Raw genomic sequence first — 14,063 nt, 5'->3', positions numbered from 1 at the left:
GTGCAGAAGCTTGTTATGCCTCTGTTCTAGCACTGCACCAATGGCATGGTCACTGGCATCACACATTAGTTCGAATGGTAATGTCCAGTCTGGTGCAGAAATAACTGGTGTTGTGACCAGCTTAGCTTTCAGAGTTTCAAACGCCTGTAGACACTCTGTGTCAAACAGAAATGGCATGTCAGCAACTAGCAGATTGCTCAGAGGTTTTGCAATTTTTGAAAAATCCTTTATAAACCTCCTATAGAATCCTGCATGCCTCAGAAAGCTTCTGATTGCCTTGACATTGGCAGGTGGTGCTAATTTTTTAATTACCTCCACTTTAGCTTGATCCACCTCTATTCCCTTGTTTGAAATTTTATGCCCAAGAAAAATTCCTTCAGTCACGATAAAGTGACATTTTTCCCAGTTTAAAACTAGGTTGGTCTCTTGGCATCTTTTCAGAACAAGTGCTAAATGGTCAAGGCAGGAGCTGAATGAGTCTCCAAATACTGAAACGTCATCCATGAAGACTTCCAGAAATTTCTCTACCATATCAGAGAAGATAGAGAGCATGCACCTCTAAAAGGTTGCAGGTGCATTGCACAGACCAAAAGGTATCCTTCTATAGGCAAACACTCCAGAAGGACATGTGAATGCTGTTTTCTCTTGGTCCTGAGGATCTACTGTAATTTGGTTGTAACCTGAATAGCCATCCAAAAAGCAGTAATATTCATGACCTACTAATCTTTCTAGCATCTGGTCTATGAATGGTAAAGGAAAGTGATCTTTCCTGGTGGCTGTATTGAGCCTTCTGTAGTCAATACACATACGCCACCCTATAACCGTTCTTGTAGGAACCAGTTCATTCTTTTCATTATGAACAATTGTCATGTCTCCCTTCTTGGGGACAACTTGGATAGGGCTCACCCAGGGGCTATCAGATATAGGATAAATAATCCCAGCCTCCAGTAACTTGGTGACCTCTTTCTGCACCACCTCCTTCATGGCTGGATTTAGCCGCCTCTGTGGTTGAACCACTGGCTTAGCATCGTCCTCCAATAGGATCTTGTGCATGCATCTTGCTGGGCTGATGCCCTTAAGATCACTTATGGACCACCCAAGAGATGTCTTGTGTGTCCTTAGCACTTGAAGTAGTGTTTTCTCTTCCTGTGGATTTAAAGCAGAGCTTACGATCACCAGAAAAGTGTCACCTTCTCCCAGAAATGCATATTTCAGGGATGATAGTAGTGGTTTGAGCTCAGGTTTAGGAGGTTTCTCCTCTTCTTGAGGAATTTTCAGGATTTCTTTTATTTCTTCTGATTCCTCCAGATCAGGCTGAATATCTTTAAAGATGTCTTCTAGCTCTGATTCGAAACTCTCAGCCATGTTGATCTCCTCTACCAGGGAGTCAATAATATCAACACTCATGCAGTCATTTGATGTGTCTGGATGTTGCATAGCTTTGACAGCATTTATCTTGAACTCATCCTCATTGACTCTCAAGGTCACTTCCCCTTTTTGAACATCAATGAGGGTTCATCCAGTTGCTAGGAAAGGTCTTCCTAGAATGAGAGTTGCACTCTTGTGTTCCTCCATTTCCAGCACTACAAAGTCAGTGGGAAAGGCGAATGGTCCAACTGTGACAATCATATCCTGAATTATGCCTGATGGGTATTTAATAGAGCCATCAGCAAGTTAAAGACAGATTTGGGTTGGTTTGACCTCTTCAGTCAAGCCAAGCTTTCTGATAGTGGATGCAGTTATTAGGTTGATACTTGCTCCAAGATCACATAGAGCTGTCTTGGTACAAGTACCCTCTAATGTGCATGGTATCATACAGCTCCCAGGATCCTTAAGCTTTTCTGGTAAGCTCTTTAAAATGACTGCACTGCACTCAGGGTTTAGGGTTTAGGGTTTATGGTGTGGTGTTGAGGGTTTATGGTTAGTGTTTGGGGTTTATAGTTTAGGGTTTAGGCTTTATGGTTTGTGGTTTATAATTTAAGGTTTAGGGTTTATTGTAACAGCCTAGACCACCCGCTAGCACGATATTATCTGCTTTGGCACATAAGGCCTTACTGTTTTCCATTTGATGATAGGGATGACAGCCAAAACCCCTCACACTCACTCGTCAAAACGCGTCATGCTAGGGAGAGGTATCCACACCCTTATAAGGCATGCTTTGTTCTGCTCTCCAACTGATGTGGGACCTTACTATCCCCCCTAAGCGAGCCCAGCGCTCTCGCTGGTACATTGATCCGGGCTACGGCTCTGATACCATCTGTAACAGCCCAGACCACCCAATATTGTAAGTTTTGGCACACAAAGCCTCACTGTTTTACCTTTGAAGATAGGGATGATAGCTGAAGCCCCCCACACTAACTCATCAAAATGCGTCATGCTAGGTAGAGGTATCCACACCCTTATAAGACATGCTTCGTTCCCCTCCCCAACAGATGTGGGACCTTACATTTATGGTTTGGTGTTGAGGGTTTATGGTTTAGGGTTTAGACTTTAGGGTTTATGGTGTAGGGTTTAGGGTTTATGGCTTATGGTTTGGGGTTGAGGATTTATGGTTTAGGGTTTAGTGTTTATAGTTTAGGGTTTAAGCTTTAGTATTTGTGGTTTAGGGTTTAGGCTTTAGGATTTAGGGATTATGCTTTAGGGTTTGGGGTTTAGTCTTTAGGGTTTAGGGTTTAAGGTTTCTGGATTATGGTTTAGGGTTTAGGGTTTAGGATTTAGTGTTTGTGGTTTAGTGTTTAGGATTTTGGGTTTAGGGTTTAGACTTTAGGGTTTTGGGTTTAGGCTTTAGGGTTTATGGTTTAGTGTTTGGGCTTTAGGGTTTGTGGTTTAGGGTTCAGGGTGGAGGGTTTAGGATTCAGGGTTTATGGTTTAGGCTTGATGGTTTATGGTTTAGTGTTTAGGGTTTAGGCTTTAGTGTTTGTGGTTAGGGTTTAGGGTTTAAGGTTTAGGGTTATGGTTTAAGGTTTAGTGTTTAGGGTTATTGTTTAGGGATTGTGGTTTAGGGTTTAGGGTGTAGGGTTTATGGTTGGAGGGTTTAGGGTTTGTGTTTTAGAGTTTAGGGTGTAGGGTTTAGGGTTTGTGGTTTATGTTTTGGGTTTAGTGTTTAGGGTTTATGGTTTAGGGTTTACGATTTAGGTTTTATATGTTAGGGTTTAGGTTTTAGGGTTTGTGGTTTATGGTTTAGGTTGTAGGGTTTAGGGTTTAGGTTTTATGTTTTGGGTTGAGGGTATATGGTTTAAGGTTTTGGGTTTGTGGTTTAGGGTTTATGGTGTAGGGTGTAGGGTTTAGGATTTAGGGTTTAGGGTTTAGGGTTTTGGCTATAGTGTTTGTGGTTTAGGGTTTAAGGTTGAGCATTTAGGGTTTAGGATTTATGATTTTATAGTTTAGGGTTTAGCGTTTAGGGTGTATGGTTTAGGGTTTATGGATTATGGTTTGTGGTTGAGGGTTTATGCTTTAGAGTTTACGCTTTAGGATTTGTGGTTTAGGGTTTTGGGTTTAGCGTTTATGGTTTGGGGTTGAGGGTTTAGAGTTTATAGTTTAGGGTTTAGGCTTTAGGGTTTGTGGATTATGATTTAGGGTGTAGAGTTAAGGTTTTAGGGTTTATGGTTTGAGATTGAGGGTTTATGGTTTAGGGTTTAGCATTTGTGGTTTAGGGTTTAGGGTGTGGTGTTGATGGTTTATGGTTTAGGGTTTATGGTTTACGGTTTAGGGTTTAAGCTTTATGGTTTGTGGTTTATGGTTTAGGGTGTAGGGTTTATGGTTTGGGGTTTAGGGTTTAGGGTTTAGGGTTTAAGCTTTAGTGTTTATGGTGTAGGGTTTAGGGTTTATGGTTTATGGTTTTGGGTTGATGGTTTATGGTTTAGGGTTTAGGGTTTATAGTTTAGGGTTTAAGCTTTAGTGTTTGTGGTTTAGGGTTTAGGCTTTAGGATTTAGGGTATAGGCTTTAGGGTTTGGGGTTTAAGCTTTAGGGTTTATGGTTTATCGGTTAGGGTTTAGGGTTTAGTGTTTGGGCTTTAAGGTTTGTGGATTTTGATTTAGTGTTTAGGGTTTAGGATTTAGTGTTTGTGGTTTAGTGTTTAGGATCCCCAAGCCCCAATAGACGATTCTCTCACCTTGCTACTTCAAGGCCAAGCGGATATGCAAAGGAACACCCTAGAGTTTGTGACTAATTTGACTAAGGTAGTGCATACTTTAGCCTACCAAAGCTTGAACACTCAAGGTGCTTCTGTGGCTACATGTGAGAAATCGAAAGATGAGCAAAGCATGAAAGAGAAATTGGAAATTCTGGCGGAGAAGAAGGAAGAGTCAAGCTTTGTATTGGAGCAATTGGAAAAACCTAGGGTCATTGAAGAAGAGGAAGAAGTGGTGGAAGATCTAGGAGATGCGGAACCACCATGGAAATCTCAACAACCTTTGGAGCATATCAAGATTGAAGAATATGAAAGGGTTGATCAAAAGATGGACTCAATCATCAATGATTTCTTATCAATAATTGAATCCTCTCTCATGGGACATGAAAATAAAGCTATTGAAGACAACTCAACACCAAATGAAGTTGGTGATATCATTGAAGATTCTTCCATCAAAGGTGAAGTTGATATGGAAGTAGATTTCACACAACCTCCCAAGTTTGATTTGATTGATGAAGAGGAGGAATTGGAAGAAGTCAACAAGAAAGAAGAAGATGAAAAAAGTTGTCAAGAGGTGGAAATACTCAAAGAAGAGCATAAGGAAGTCGACCTTGCATTGTCTAAGTGTGGGGAGGTTTCCCTCCCCAAGCCACCATCCAACATATCGTTCAAGTGGGTAAAATTCTCTAATCTAAGCTTTACTTTCTCACTTGACTATGGCTTGATTGAAAATGATGGTCAACTTAGAGCTCTTTGTGGAGTTAAGAGTAGAAAGGAGTTATGCAGTGGTTGAAAGTTAGAAATTAGGCTCATTGAGGTCAAAACATCAAGCATAGGGACCATGATTTGGATGAATGTTACTTTACGTGGGTCTAGGAAGAAGACTTGGTGTGCTAAAGAGAATTCTATTTTTCAACCACCTAAACAGAAAATTCATGAAGACCAACTCGAAGACGGGTGCGAAAATAAGATATGGGATCCCGGATCGAAGCATGAAGACCAACTCAAAGATGGGTGCGAAAATAAGATATAGGACCCCGGATCAAAGCATGAAGACCAACTATGGAAGCTCATATCTTGGGTGGAACTCCATCCAAACCTGGTGAAGATGGTTGGAAATTCTGTCAACCATTTAAGGAGCAAAGATCCTTGGAAATTCAAGGATGAGTACAAGCATAAGCCACCATGACAAAGAGCTTCCCAAATGTCCAACTTAAGGACTTAAACTAAAAGTGCTAGGTGGGAGACACCCCACCATGGTAAACTCTTTCCACCCTCATGCATTTTTGATTAATAAGTGAATTGAGTTATGATAAACCACTATTTTATGGTTTATCTTGTGCTCAATTGAGTGGATTTCATCAACTCTTTACCCACTTATTCATAATATTTGCATGGTTTTATATTTCCTTCCTGATTTTGTGCTATGATTGAAAACATGCTTCTTTGATCTTATATTTACTTATTATTAATCCTCTCCTATTACCATTAGATGCCTTGATATGTGTGTTAAGTGTTTTCAGAGATTACAGGGCAGGAATGGTTCAGAGGATGGAAAGGAAGCATGCAAAAATGGAAGGAATACAAGAAGCTGGAGAAATTGCTAAGCTGTCTAGCCTGACCTCTTCGCACTCAAACAGCTATAACTTTAGCTACAGAGGTCCAAACGACACGGTTTTAGTTGCGTTGGAAAGCTAACGTCCGGGGCTTCGATTTGATATATAATATGCCATAGTTGCCCTGACGCTAGGCGATGCGAACGCGTGATCCACGCGGATGCGTCGCATCTGCGAACTTCAATCCGCGCGGCCGCGTGGACGACGCCTCCGCGTCACTTGTCCGCGACTTGAACGTACCAAAATACGCAGAAGGCGATTTCTGGGCTATTTTTGACCCAGTTTTCGGCCCGAAAAACATAGATTAGAGGCTATAAAGTGGGGGAATGCATCCATTCAGAGAGAGGTCGCCAATTTTCACTTTCCATGATTTAGATTTAGTTTGAGAGAGGTTCTCTCCTCTCTCTCTTAGGATTAGGATTTAGGATTTAGGACTTCTCTTAGTTATTAAGAGTAACTCTCGATCTAGGTTTAGTATTTACTTTAATTTATGTTTCTATGCTACTTTTACTTTAATGCTTTTATTCGTATCTATAAATGTTGCCAATTTGGCTTATGAACCCTTTCCATGTTATGATTTAAATTAGTGATTATTTGAGCTATTTCAGTTATTGATTGCTTTCTCTTTAATTTGTGTTACCATTGCTTTCCATCTAAGGACATTTTTATTCCAGCAATTTTACTTTTTTCCCTTTTAGTCTTGGTTAAGAAATCAGTAACTCAACATTATCAAACTCAACATAACTGATAATCGCTATCTTGCTAATTGAACTAAACTTCAATAATCTCAACTTTTTCTTAGGAATTAAATAGGATTCGAAGGTCAAACTAATTAGTCCATTGACTTTCCTTTGCTTTAGTAAAGGTTAACTAAGTGGAATTTAGATTCAACTTTCATTATTGTTGAGAGAGATAATTAAGTTGGACTTCCAATTTCTCTTACCTTGCCAAAAGTTGCTTTACAGTTTTATTTATTTTAATTGCCATTTACTTTACTTGTCATTTAAATCACTAGCTTCTCACCTTCTAAACCCCGATTACAACCTTTATAGCCAATAATAAGAACATACTTCCTTGCAGTTCCTTGAGAAGACGACCCGAGGTTTGAATACTCGATTAACAATTTTTAAGGGGTTTGTTACTTGTGACAACCAAAACGTTTGTAAGAAAGGTTGATTTCTTGGTTTAGTAACTATACTTACAACGAGTATTCGTTATAACTTCTAAACCATCAATCTTCAATTCTCATCAAGTTATCATTGTAGGAAGTTTTCTTTCCATCTACTTGTTTCAATAAATTGGTTGTAGGTTGCTTGTGGGGCAAGTATCCCTTGCTTATATTTAAAGATTCTCAAAAAGCCAAAAAGATTTTTGTAATTTTATATTTTGAGTTAATTTTGAGCTGTAGGTAGTGTTAGGAGGATCTTGAGCTATTTTAGTTATTTATGAAGACAAAAGGGGTCAAGGACGTGTACGTACGCTGTGCGCGTGCGCATCCCTACGCGGATACAGGCCCATACATTTTCCAGAGAGTTGGGCCACTCTCGCGCCAACGCTGGGCCAATGGCATAACCGCTTGCACGCGTGCGCGCACTGTGCGTATATGCGTTGATATCCATATTTTGCAGTACACGCGGACGCGCACATGCCGCGTGCGCGCCGATCCATAGACGCAGACACGCAGTTTTCAGGCCAATGACCCGAGAGTTACACCAACTCTGTGCTCGCATTAAGCCCCTGACCCAACTCAGCCCACGCGGACGCGCACTGTACGCGTCCGCGCCCATGCCTACACGACTCATCTACGCGAAGGCGCACCTGGCGCTTCGTGCCCCCTCTCCATTCTTCCATCCGCGCGGATGCACGCTGTGCGCGCACGCATGGATTTGAATTTCCTAATACCCCAGGGACGCGAGAACCCTATCAGTCGCGTGCCCCCCTCGTCCCCAACATATCTCCCTCTTTATCTTCCTCAACTCACCTCCATAACCACCCTCAGAGCTCACCACTGCGCCGGCGACGCCTCTGCCGTAACCCCTCCTCTTTTCACCTCCCTTTCGTCCCTCCTCTCCTCTCACTTGCCTCTCTCTCTGTTCCTCTCTCTATCTCACCCCTTCCACCACTACCGCACCGGCAACGCCACTGCCGCCGCCACCATCCTCTCCCTTCCTCCAACCTCTCTTATTTTCTCCTTCTCTTTCCCTCATCCTCGCCCCCTTCTCTCACTGTTTCTCCCCTTTCTGTTCTCTCACGCTCCTCAGCCTCTGACCTTCATGCCTTCCATAACCGCCGTCGCAACTGCCCTTGCCATCACCCTTCTTTCCACTTCTCACATTCCACCTATCTATCCTCACCGCACCATCCTTCTACCGTGTCCTTGCACCGCCGTGAGCCACCGCTGCTGACAGCGCCACTTCGCCGCTCCTCCTTCCCATTTCTCCATTTCCATTCTGTTTTGCATTTCGCTGCCTTCACTCCAGGTCATCCACCTTCTCCTGCCCCGTTGCTCTGTTTCTTTACTGCTTTTCATTAATTATGGCATGATTAGATTAGATTAATTAGTTGAATAATATGTTTGTTAGGCTAGCTTAGAAATGCATGCTGTTAGGTACCTAGGATGTGGTTAGATGATTCTAGGCTTGATAAGTGCTCCGTTTGTGTTTATTTGTTTGAGTGTTACATGATGAGTATGATGAGTGGTGTGCTCTATTTTATATTCTCTGTTTCACTACTGTTTTGCTTGCTTCATGCTGCCAAGTCATATGAATTCCTTGATTGTTTTACATGTTTGATATGCTGAATTCATATGATTGATTTTTGCAGCTGTTTGCTATCCGGGAACATCCGATTTACTGCCAGAATGTTTTCCAATTTTCTAGAAATTATTTTTGGTTTTAAACATGTTATCTATAACTGAACTTTGTGCTTTTGGAATTGAGTATTCATTTGATTACACGGAGCTCAATTCTTAGGTAACTTTGGGTTGGTTTTTCCATGTTTATTATGTTTCCTGTGATTTGCTTTGAACCTTCACATGCCTTCACCTTTCAAGTTAATCAAATGCCTTTGGATTGTGCTTCAGTCACCATTTGATTTAACTTGCAATTTTGTTGAATATGGTTCTTGAATTTGCAACAATTGGTAAATTAAACTTGTGTAACTCTTTTTCACTCAAATTAGTTTCTATCTTGGTTTATGTTACACAAAGTGCATTTCAACCTTTGCAACACCAGTTATTGCATTATCCATGACTGCGACATTGATTGATGACTTACTTTCAATTAATTGCTTCTTTTGCAATCTCATATTTCTTCATCAATGACTGCTTCACCCTCATGATTGTGAGTGTGCTTGTTATCCTTAATTTTCTACATTCTTCATAATTAAACAAATAACCATCATACCCCTGACCTTTGAACTAGTTTTTCTAACTTTTAACCTGCCTAACATGCTAATTTTTCTTTTTAGTTTTCAACTAACTCTTTAACCATTCTTTTTGGGTATGATGCTTATTGAGCTTAATGAACAAGCATTGTGCATATATTACTTGAATTCTTGGTTTATGGCTTTTGTGTTGAATGCTAATTCCTGTTGCTTGTACTCCAAGTTTTCTTCCTTCTTAACTCACTTCATGTTAATATGCCATTCCTTGCTTTCCATTCCCCTATTTGGCCTACTTGTTTATATTATATCATATTTGCTTTCAGGATGGCCGATAGAGGAAAAGCAAAGGCTACTACCTTAAGAAAGAGGAAGAAATCTCAAGCCTCTACCCTCTCTCCTTATGCCAACTATGCAAAGAACCCCCTAAATGAAGTGGATAAGCAAAATCAGCTGCTACCGCCCACTGACACATACAGCTTTCCCAATCTTTACTGTGAGCTCCGTTTTTCTACCTATCGGAAGACAAAGCTAAACATTGAGAAGAAATTGGCCCTTCCTAACGACTTGAGGCGCTCCATTAATACCCGCATTCAGGAATTGAGCTTAGGGTTTGTTGATAGGGATTTGGAAAGGATAAACACTTCATGGGTCAAGGAGTTCTACTGCAACCTCTTTTGCACAACTCTTGAGTCAGTCCACCTACGAGGCGGGCAGGTCTTAGTGACTAAGGCTGCTATTGAGGGTATTGATGAGCGAATAATTTATACGCTTTTTGGCATTGTTGTTACATAGTTTTTAGTATAATTTAGTTAGTTTTTAATATATTTTTATTAGTTTTAAATTAAAAATCACATTTCTGGACTTTTCTATGATTTTGTGTATTTTTCTATGATTTCAGATATTTTCTGGCTGAAATTGAGGGACTTGAGCAAAAATCTGATTCAGAGGCTGAAGAAGGACTGCAGATACTGTTGGATTCTGACCTCCCTGCACTCAAAATGGATTTTCTGGAGCTACAGAAACCCAAATGGCGCGCTCTCAATAGCTTTGGAAAGTAGACATCTAGGGATTTCCAGCAATATATAATAGTCCATACTTTGCCCAAGTTTAGATGACGCAAACTGGCATTTAACGCCAGCTTTCTGCCCTATTCTGGCGTTAAATGCCAGAAACAAGTTGCAAAGCAGAGTTAAACGCCAGAAACAAGTTACAAACTGGCGTTCAACTCCAAGGAAGACCTCTACACGTGAAAGCTTCAACGCTCAGTCCAAGCACACACTAAGTGGGCCCGGATGTGGATTTCTGCATCATTTACTCATTTCTGTATACCCTAGTAACTAGTTTAGTATAAATAGGACTTTTTACTATTGTATTTACATATTTGAACCATCTTTGGACCATTTTTGGATCATCTTTTGATCATTTTAGATCTCTAGACCTCCATGGGAGGCTGGCCACTCGGCCATGTCTACCCTATTTTCACTTATGTATTTTCAACGGTAGAGTTTCTACACACCATAGATTAAGGTGTGGAGCTCTGCTATTCCTCATGAATTTATTCAAAGTACTATTGTTTTTCTATTCAATTCAAGCCTATTTCTTCTCTAAGATATTCATTCGCACACAAGAACATGATGAATGTGATGAATATGTGACGCTCATCATCATTCTCACTTATGAATGCGTGCCTGACAAATACTTCCATTCTACATGCAAACAAGCTTGAATGCATATCTCTTAGCCTCCTGATCTATGATCAGAGTCTTCGTGGTATAGGCTAGAATTATTGGCGGCCATTCTTGAGATCCGAAAAGTCTAAACCTTGTCTGTGGTATTCCGAGTAGGATCTGGGAAGGGATGGTTGTGACAAGCTTCAAACTCGCGAGTGCTAGGCGTAGTGACAGACGCAAAAGGATTACTGAATGCTATTCTAGTATGATCGAAGACTGACAGATGATTAGCCGTGCGGTGACAGCGCATTTTGGACCATTTTCACTGAGAGGACGGGATGTAGCCACTGACAACGGTGATGCCCAACATACAGCTTGCCATGGAAAGGAGTATGAAGGATTGGATGAAGGCAGTAGGAAAGCAGATATTCAGAAGGAACTAAGCATCTCCATACGCTTATCTGAAATTCTCACCAATGAATTACATAAGTATCTCTATCCTATCTTTCGTTTTATTTATATTTTAATTATTAAAACTCTATAACCATTTGAATCCGCCTGACTGAGATTTACAAGGTGACCATAGCTTGCTTCAAGCCGACAATCTCCGTGGGATCGACCCTTACTCACGTAAGGTTTATTACTTGGACGACCTAGTGCACTTGCTGGTTAGTTGTGCGAGATTGTGAAGAAGAACTAAGATTAAGAACGTGCGTATCAAGTTTTTAGCGCCGTTACCAAGGAATGAACGATCACGATTTCGTGCACCAAGTTTTTGGCACCGTTGCCGGGGAATGTTCGAGTTTGGACAACTGACGGTTCATCTTGTTGCTCAGATTAGGTAATTTTATTTTATTTTTAAGATCTTTTATTTCTTATTTTCGAAAATAATACAAAAAAAATTCTTCTTTTTCGTTTTTCCCAAAATAATTTTCAAAAAAACCAAAAAAAAACTCTTATAAAATCATAAAAACCAAAAATTTTATGTTTCTTGTTTGAGTCTAGTGTCAATTTGTAAGTTTGGTGTCAATTGCATCTTTTTAATTCTTCTTAAAATTTTCGAAAATTCATGCATGTGTTCTTCATGATCTTCAAGTTATTCTTGATGATTTTCTATGTTTGATCTTTAATTTTTCTTGTTTTGTGTCTTTTCTTGTTTTTCATATGCAATTTCAATTTGTTAGTGTCTAAAGTTTGAAAATTTCTAAGTTTGGTGTCTTGCATGTTTTTCTTTTCTTAAAAATTTTCAAAAATAATTCTTGATGTTCATCTTGATCTTCAAAGTGTTCTTGGTGTTCATCTTGACATTCAAAGTGTTCTTGCATTCATTAGTTGTTTTGATTCATAATTTCTATGTTTTGTGTCAATTTTGTGTTTCTCTCTTTCATCATTAAAAATTTAAAAATAAAAAAAAATATCATTCTCTTTTTCTTCTCATAAATTTTGAAATTTTGGTTTGATTTAGTCAAAAAGTTTTCGAAAATTTTTAAAATTAATTTTCAAAATTTTTTTCTTATTTTTACTTCATATTTTCGAATTTATTACTAACATCTAATATTTTGATTCAAAAATTTCAAGTTGTTACTTGCCTATTAAGAAAGGTTCAATCTTTAAATTTTAAAATCATATCTTTTTGTTTCTTGTTAGTCAAGTAATCAACTTTAATTTTCAAAATCAAATCTTTTGTAAATTTCTTTTTCAAATATTTTTCAAAATAAATTTCAATCATATCTTTTTCTTTTCTAACTTCTTATCTAACTTCTTATCTTTTCAAAATTGATTTTCAAATCTTTTTGTCAATTAATCTTATCTTGTTTGATTCTTATCTTTTTCAAAACCACCTAACTAATTCTCTCTCTCTAATTTTCGAAAATCACTAACTTCTTTTTCAAAATTCCTTTTTAATTAACTAATTGATTTAAATTTTAATTTAATTTTATTTCTCTTCTTAAATTTCGAATTTTAACTTTAATTTTAAATTAAAAACAAAAATATTTTTATTTTATTTTATTTTTGAATTCTTCCATCTCTCATCTCCTTCTAATTATTTATTTATCTACTAACATTTCTCTTCTACTAAAAAATTCGAACCCACTCTTCTCCTCTGTGTTCAAATTTTTATCTTTTCCTTCTTCTATTTTTCTCTTCTTATACTCACATAAGGAATCTCTATACTGTGACATAGAGGATTTCATATTTTCTTTTCTGTTCTCTTTTTTTTCATATGAGCAGGAACAAGGATAAGAACATTCTTGTTGAAGCTGATCCTGAACCTGAAAGGACTCTGAAGAGGAAGTTAAGGGAAGCTAAGGCACAACTCTTTGGAGAAAATCTGATAGAAATTTTTGAAAAAGAAGGAGACATGGCCGAAAATAATAATAATGGTGGAGATGCAAGGAAGATGCTTGGTGACTTTACTGCACCAAATTCCAACTTGCATGGAAGAAGCATCTCAATCCCTGCCATTGGAGCAAACAATTTTGAGCTAAAACCTCAATTAGTTTCTCTAATGCAACAGAATTGCAAGTTTCATGGACTTCCATCAGAAGATCCGTTTCAGTTTTTAACTGAATTCTTGCAAATCTGTGATACTGTTAAGACCAATGGGGTTGATTCCGAGGTCTACAGGCTTATGCTTTTCCCGTTTGCTGTAAGAGACAGAGCTAGAATATGGTTGGACTCTCAACCTAAAGATAGCCTGAACTCTTGGGATAAGCTGGTCACGGCTTTATTAGCCAAGTTCTTTCCTCCTCAAAAGCTTAGCAAGCTTAGAGTGGATGTTCAAACCTTCAAACAGAAAGAAGGTGAATCCCTCTATGAAGCTTGGGAGAGATACAAGCAACTGACCAAAAAGTGTCCTTCTGACATGCTTTCAGAATGGACCATCCTGGATATATTCTATGATGGTCTGTCTGAATTATCTAAGATGTCATTGGACCATTCTACAGGTGGATCCATTCACCTAAAGAAAATGCCTGCAGAAGCTCAGGAACTCATTGACATGGTTGCAAATAACCAATTTATGTACACTTCTGAAAGGAATCCTGTGAGTAATGGGATGCCTCAGAGGAAGAGAGTTCTTGAAATTGATACTCTGAATGCCATATTGGCTCAGAACAAAATATTGACTTAACAAGTCAATATGATTTCTCAGAGTCTGAATGGATTGCAAGCTGCATCCAACAGTACTAAAGCAGCATTTTCTGAAGAAGAAGCTTATGATCCTGAGAACTGATAAACCCCGATTTCGTGGTTTATTTTGT

At 39.0% G+C, this 14,063-nt stretch overlaps 1 non-coding gene across 1 annotated transcript; it reads right to left on the bottom strand.

The window, feature by feature from the left end:
- Positions 1 to 13,564: 13,564 nt before the first annotated feature.
- Positions 13,565 to 13,672, bottom strand: LOC112760572 (small nucleolar RNA R71). Its single transcript, XR_003181005.1, has one exon. It is a non-coding gene; the product is annotated as a small nucleolar RNA R71 (small nucleolar RNA).
- Positions 13,673 to 14,063: the final 391 nt, after the last annotated feature.

Source organism: Arachis hypogaea, chromosome 16 (assembly GCF_003086295.3).
Source record: "Arachis hypogaea cultivar Tifrunner chromosome 16, arahy.Tifrunner.gnm2.J5K5, whole genome shotgun sequence".
Taxonomy (NCBI): Eukaryota; Viridiplantae; Streptophyta; class Magnoliopsida; order Fabales; family Fabaceae; genus Arachis; species Arachis hypogaea.
This window is presented reverse-complemented; position numbering and strand designations above follow the sequence as displayed.